Source organism: Cebus imitator, unplaced genomic scaffold (assembly GCF_001604975.1).
Source record: "Cebus imitator isolate Cc_AM_T3 unplaced genomic scaffold, Cebus_imitator-1.0 Scaffold129, whole genome shotgun sequence".
Classification (NCBI taxonomy): domain Eukaryota; kingdom Metazoa; phylum Chordata; class Mammalia; order Primates; family Cebidae; genus Cebus; species Cebus imitator.
Genome location: NW_016107444.1, coordinates 5,819,648 through 5,825,851, shown reverse-complemented (window position 1 = coordinate 5,825,851; position 6,204 = coordinate 5,819,648). Strand labels below are relative to the sequence as shown.

At 49.6% G+C, this 6,204-nt stretch overlaps 1 non-coding gene across 1 annotated transcript; it reads right to left on the bottom strand.

The window, feature by feature from the left end:
- Positions 1-4,043: 4,043 nt before the first annotated feature.
- LOC119473048 lies at positions 4,044-4,147 on the bottom strand. Its single transcript, XR_005202219.1, has one exon. It is a non-coding gene; the product is annotated as a U6 spliceosomal RNA (small nuclear RNA).
- Positions 4,148-6,204: the final 2,057 nt, after the last annotated feature.

Genomic DNA, 6,204 nt, shown 5'->3' with positions numbered 1-6,204 from the left:
AGGCTGGGCATGGTGGCAAGCACCTGTAATCCCAGCTGCAGGAACTACATTCTGGGGAGGGTGAGGAGGGAGTGTTGCAGGACTCTTGGGGTGTTGCTTTTCTGGCCAGAAAACTCTGTGGCTGGTGGCACCTTTCCCCAAGTTTTGCTTAGGCCCTCTAGGCTCATTTTGCCCACTCAGCCTGGCAGATTGCACTCAGCTCATGCTACCAACCTGTATCCCATGTCTGCCAAGGGCAGACCAGGCATGGAGCAGCGAGGAGGCGTGTGAGCAAGCGAGCGTGGGGTCTGGCCACTGCGCACAGTTGGGCATGCTGGCTGCTGCAGTGGGGTGGGTAGTTCCAGGTGCTAGCACTAGTGTCAGCTCTCCATGAGGCTGCGGCTGGACCAGGCACACCACAAGCATCTTCCACAGCTGCCACTAGGAAATGCAGTGGCACCTGAAAACTTGGTGACTCCAGGAACTGCCAGGCCCCAAAGAGGGAGTCACAGCCCTGGCTTGGGGAGCTCCCAGGTCTGGGATCCCTGAAGGGCCACAGCTCTTCTCTTCACCCACAATGTGGTTAGTAAGGGGCATGTTTCAGCCCTGTTGATGTCACAGCTGTTTCAGCCCTGCCACTCGGCAGGTCCCAAGTTCTTGTCCTGCATCCAGGAAGAATGAGGCACGTGGACAAGTGCAGCATGAGCAATGTGAAGAGGAGCTTTATTGAGTGACAGAATAGCTCAGAGGAGGCCCTGGAGTGGGTAGCTCCACTCTGTAGCTGGTTATCCCTGTGTCCACTCTGCTCTAGCTGAGCCCAGGGATTTTATGGGCCTCAGAGGGGAGGAAGTGTGCATTGACTGGCCCATGGGCGGCCATGGGCAGGCCCAGAAAAGGCACCACAAGTTCCCACCCTGGTCAGTGGAAATGGCAGCCTGGCCCCCAACCTTCAGGCCCTCCCTGGTCTGAAGGTGGAGCTTCACCAGGGACCTGTCCCCTTCCACCCAGGAACCTGTCTGCCTCCACTGCCATTCATGGTGCCCAGGCTATAGGTGCCAAGAGGCGCCTGCAGGCCAGCACCAAGCTGCCCTCAGCCTCCCATTGGCTTATGCTTATCGGCACCCAAAGTCTGAAGGCTGCTGAGGCAGCAGGGAACTGGTGTGTTAGCACTGCCTCAAGCATGTGCACCCCAACCAGGATGTGACGGCACCCAGGCTTGGCCCTGACTTTGCCCGGAGATCGGAACAGGTGCCAATAGCAGGGAGAAGCCAGGCCGTGTGAGCAGGCACTTCTAAGCCTGTGAGGGCTGGAAGGGCCTTCCCAGGCCCCCAAGAATGCAGGGATGCCTTGGTCCACAGCTACGGTTTGGGCAGCTGCAGCCGTGCCCAAGATGGGGAGGGGGACAAGGTTCCTGCCTGCTCTGTGGAGTGTGAGGCCACAATGTGGGCAGCTGCAGCTGCACCTGGGGAGCTCCTGCCCCAAAACTCGAAAGGGGCGGAGCTCTCACTTGTCTCTGGCTCCCACAGGCTCTGTGTAGTGTGTAGCCCTGGCCGTGCTTCCCTGCTGCAGCCAGTGTGATGGCAGTGGCCACTCCAGAAGGGCTACTGCTGCCATCAGGAGAATCACTTGAGTCCAGGAGTTCAAGCTTGCCGTGAGCTATCATTATGCCACTGCACTTCAGCCTGGGTGACACAGCAAGAAATAATAATAAATAAATAAATAAAAATATTATCTGTAAAGTGTTTGACATGCCTTTCTTCAAAAAATGCTTCCTTCCCTTGACTGCAGCCATGATGAAGAAGGAAACAAAATGATAGCTAATTTCTCTCCTCTTTTGGGTGGGCCAGATTTAATGACTTGCTTTTAATTGAATCAAATATGGCAGAAGTGTTAGACTTTCAAGATGAGGTCATAAAAAACATTGAAGCTTTTATTTTGTTTGATCTTGCATCACTTGCTCTGGGGAAAACCAGCTGCCATGTCATGAGAACACTCAAGCAGCTCTGTGGCGAGACCCAAGTGGCAAGGAACTGAGGCCTCCTGCCAACAGCCAGTGCTGACTTTCCAGCCCCAGCCAGACATCCAGATCCTGCAGCCCCAGCGGACATCTTCACTATCACCTAAAGAGAGCGCTGCCAGAACTACCCAGCTAAGCTACTCCAGAATTCCCTACCCACAGAAGCTATGTGAGATAATTTATTATGCGAAATAACAAATGTTTATTGTCAGCTGGGCATTGTGGCACATGCCTGTAATCCCAGCACTTTGGGAGGTCAAGGAGGGCAGATCACCTGAGGTTGGGAGTTTGAGACCAGCCTGACCAACATGGAGAAACCCCGTCTCTACTAAAAAATACAAAATTAACCGGATGTGGTGGCGCATGCCTGTAATCCCAGCTACTCAGGAGGCTGAGGCAGGAGAGTCATTTGAACCTGGGAAGCGGAAGTTGTGGTGAGCCGAGATCATGACATTGCACTCCAGCCTCGGCAACAAGAGTGAAACTCCATCTCAAAAAAAAAATGTGTATTGTAATTTGAAGTCACTAAATTTTGAGGTCATTTGTTACACAGCAGTACATAATATATTAGGGCTCCTCAGGTCTTTAGAGAAGCCTGGATCCAAGGTGATATGCTCATCTGCATCCACTTGGATGAGTACCTCTTTGTTCTCCCCTATAGAGTTTTCCTACTGGAATAATGGTTCCACTCCCTCTGCTCCCAGGGACATGGCTTCCATTGGGCTGGGTGCCTCAGCTGACAGGTCTTGTATACCTAAATTTAGTATATGAAATGTAGTGTCCACTAAAAATACAAAAATTAGAAGGCGTGGTGGCATATGCACGATCTGATAGGTCTTGTATTCCTGTAAAGGAGGACAGAGCCGCTGGCTCCACTCAGAAGGAGCAGTAGCCTGATGGCCGCCATGCCACCTTCCTTCTCAGACAACACAGGCCGGTTCCAGGGCATTGCTTGTCAACCCAAGGGGCAAGATGATCACCAGCTAGTCTAGGCTGTTTGGGGACTCTTTGGTTCTTCTTTAATATTAATAGAGACAGGGTCTCCCTGTGTTGCCCAGGCTGGTCTCAAACTCCTGGGCTCAAGCAGTCCTCCCACCTCAGCCTCCCAAAGTGCTGGAATTACAGGTGCGAGCCACTATGCCTGGCCTCTGACTCTTTTCTGACTCCTGAAATGGGGTTCTCTCCAAACCTTTACGTGGTGCGTACATTAATAACCGTGGGTTCTCTTTGTGGATTTAGGAATTGTTCTTTTTTTTCCTGAGACGGAGTCTGGCTGTCACCCAGGCTAGAGTGCAGTGGCACGATCTCGGCTCACTGCAACCACCAACTCCCGGGTTCAAGCGATTCTTCTGCCTCAGCCTCCCAAGTAGCTGGGATTACAGGTGCCTGCCACCATGCCCGGCTAATTTTTTTGTATTTTTAGTAGAGACCGGATTTCACTATATTGGCCAGGCTGGTCTTGAACTCCTGACCTTGTGATCCACCCATCTCAGCCTCCCAAAGTGCTGGGATTACAGGCCTGAGCAAATTGTTCATTTTTACCACAAACAAAATAGCAGTAAGAGAGAGAGATGCTTGCCCTTTCCTAAAGTGTCAGCAGCAATTTTAAGACCTTAAATAACACCTTCCCTGAGCTCTGGAGACTGGAAAGTGCTGCAGAGACTAGCCCCATCCTCTAAAACCCAGTTTCTCCCCACGTATGCCGGCCACCATTCTTTTTTTTTTTTTTTTTCAGCTGGAGCCTCGCTTTGTCACCCAGGCTGAAGTGCAGTGGCGAAATCTAGGCTCACTGCAACTCTACCTACTGGGTTCAAGCGATTCTCCTGCCTCAGCCTCCTGAGTAACTGGAATTACAGGTGTGCACCACCACGCCCAGCTAATTTTTGTATTTTTAGTAGAGATGGGGTTTCACCATGTTGGTGAGGCTGGTCTCGAACTCCTGACCTCGTGATCTGCCTGCCTCAGCCTCCCAAAGTGCTGGGATTACAGGCCTGAGCCACCGCACTGGCCTCTTTTCTTTTAAAAAGTAAATAAATAAAAAATCTTAAAGCTTTATGGGACACTCTATAAATTTTAGTGTCATCCTTGAGCAGAGGGCATGCTAATCTTCTTTGTATTGTTCCAATTTCAGTATATGTGCTGCTGAAGCAAGCAGAAAAGGCCACCATTCTTTTTCTTTTCTTTTTTTTTTTTCTTTGAGACAAGAGCCTTGCTCTGTCCCCCAGGCTGGAGTGCAGTGGTGGGATCTCGACACACAGCAACCTCTGCCTCCTGGGTTCAAGCGATTCTCCTGCCTCACCTTTCTGAGTAGCTGAAATTACAGGTGTGTGCCACCACACCCTGCTGATTTTTGTATTTTTAGTAGATATGGGGTTTCACCATGTTGGCCAGGCTGGTCTCCAACTCCTGACCTCAAGTGATCCACCCTTGTCAGCCTCCCAGTGTTGGGATTACAAGCATGAGCTACCACGCTCGGCCAGCCGTCACCATGTTTATAGCAGATTAAGAGATGTACCAGTTTGGGAGGACTTTGAGGGGCCCTCCCATCCCTCCCAAAGTGCTGGGGTTACAGGTGTGAGCCACCGTTCCCTGCCCTCAGCTCTCATTCTAGCCTAGGGTTTGTATTCAGTCCTCAAGTAGATATGGGATACCTGGAATTCTAAGACATCCTGGATGAGCTACCCTTGAGCCAGAAATAGCTGTACAGTAGCTTTACTATTGTATAATTGAACGTTATTTCTGTTGTAGCCTCCTTCATCTGCGGTAGTGAAATCCAGTTTCAGTGAAGCTGGTTTCCTCGGCGCTAAGTGATGCCTGCATTCTCCAGCACACGCCGCCCTGCCTCAGGAGGCACGGGACCTTTGTCATCTACCCAACCCACGACCCTTGACTCGGCCTCGCAGCCTCTCTGCTGCTTCGTCCTCTCCCAGACAGGGTGAGGTTCTCCCTTGTTCTCACCTGTCAGGTTCCTTCATGTTTGAAGGTCCTCTGACCTCCCGGTCTGTGTCAGCCTTGAGCATGTAGGAAATGCTGAGGCAAGAAAAACAGACTGACTAGGGCTGTCGCTGTGCCCATGTTGGTGTGGAGCACGCAGGGGTCTGGGCACAAACTTGTTCTCTAGGAGCACCCGCTGCATCTGAACTTGTAATTTTTTTTTTTTTTTTGAGATGGAGTTTCACTCTTGTCGCCCAGGCTGGAGAGCAGAGGCGCAATCTTGGCGCTCTACAACCCCCCCTTCCGGGTTCAAGTGCTCCTTTTGCCTCAGCCTACCGAGTAGCTGGGATTACAGGCGCCCACCACCACACCCAGCTAATTTTTTTATTTTTAATAGAGATGGGGTTTCACTATATTGGTCAGGCTGGTCTTGAACGCCTGACCTCAGGTGATCCACTCACCTCAACCTCCCAAAGTCCTGGGATTACAGGTGCCCGCCACCACACCCAGCTAATTTTTGTATTTTTTTCATTTATTTATTTTTTCCTTTACTGTCATCTCTATAAATGCCCATAATTTTTGTATTTTTATTTATTTATTTTTTTAAAGTCATGTTCATTGAAGGATGATTTTACATTCAGTAAAATTCATCCTTTTAAGATTTGACAAATGCATAATCATACCATAATTAAGATGCAGAACAATTGTACAATCACTCTTAATGATTCCCTCCTGTCCATTTGCAATCAACCCCTTTTTGATGCCAAGGAACTCACTGACCTGTTTTTCTGTCAAAAGTGTCAAATTTAATCACTAAAATGATCTACAGTACTATGGAAAAATGTATAAGCACATAAAATACACAAACCCAATTTTTTAAAAAAGTGAGATACTTTAAAAAGTTTCTTTCTTTCTTTCTTTCTTTTTAGAAGATGGGGTTTCACCATGATGGCCAGGCTGGTCTTGAACTCCTGACCTCAGGTGATCCACCCACCTCGGCCTCCCAAAGTGCTAGGATTACAGCCGTGAGCCACCACGCCCGGCCTTAAAAAGTTTCTTTAGCATACCAACAAAAAATGAAGGTAGCATTGCATTTTACTATAGATGTGCAAATATTCATCAAAGTCCACCATTGTCATATATATGGCTTAACAGTAATGTTTAAGAATATACTGGGTAAGGCCGGGCGTGGTGGCTCAAGCCTGTAATCCCAGCACTTTGGGAGGCCGAGGCGGGTGGATCACGAGGTCAACAGATCGAGACCATCCTGGTCA